The following is a 574-nucleotide window of genomic DNA, read 5'->3' as shown; positions in this document are numbered from 1 at the left end:
GCCACGCAGCCCCCTCGGACCCCTCTCACTCTTCCTCGAGGCCCCGCCCCTCTGCTCTTTCTCTCCCGCCCGAACCCGAACACAGCCGTCGCCACCGACGCCGTTCGCCGCGGCCACCATCCCCCTCTCGCCTCCCCGACGCCTCCCAGAGCTCCGCAAGTCCTCCCTCGTCCTCCTCGTCGTCTCACGCGACCAGAAGAGCCCCGGAACGCCGCCCCCGACATTTTCCCCCTCGCCGGCCGCCGAGGATCTTCTCCGTCGAATTCGGCCACTCCGGCGCGCCCCCGAGCTCGCTGACCAACCCTGCGGAACCGCGGTGAGCTCCTCTGCCGTTCGCCCCTTTTTCCCGTCGCTCCGCACGCTCCCTAGCGCTAGCGCTGCCGTGCCCGAAGCCCGCCGCCGCCGCGCCTCATCGCCGGCGTGGCTAGAGCCACCACAGCTCGAATCCGAGCACACCGCTGTGCTCAGAGAACTCCCAGGAGCCCGTAGCGCCCACCAGCCCCTCCTCCCATGCACCATAGCGCCATCTCCGCTGTTGCCCGAGCTCCGGCCGCCGCCGCGAGCTCGACTCCGG

The sequence above is a fragment of the Triticum dicoccoides genome, chromosome 6B (assembly GCF_002162155.2).
Source record: "Triticum dicoccoides isolate Atlit2015 ecotype Zavitan chromosome 6B, WEW_v2.0, whole genome shotgun sequence".
Taxonomy (NCBI): Eukaryota; Viridiplantae; Streptophyta; class Magnoliopsida; order Poales; family Poaceae; genus Triticum; species Triticum dicoccoides.
The sequence above is the reverse complement of the archived record's forward strand: the minus strand, read 5'-3'. Positions refer to the sequence as shown.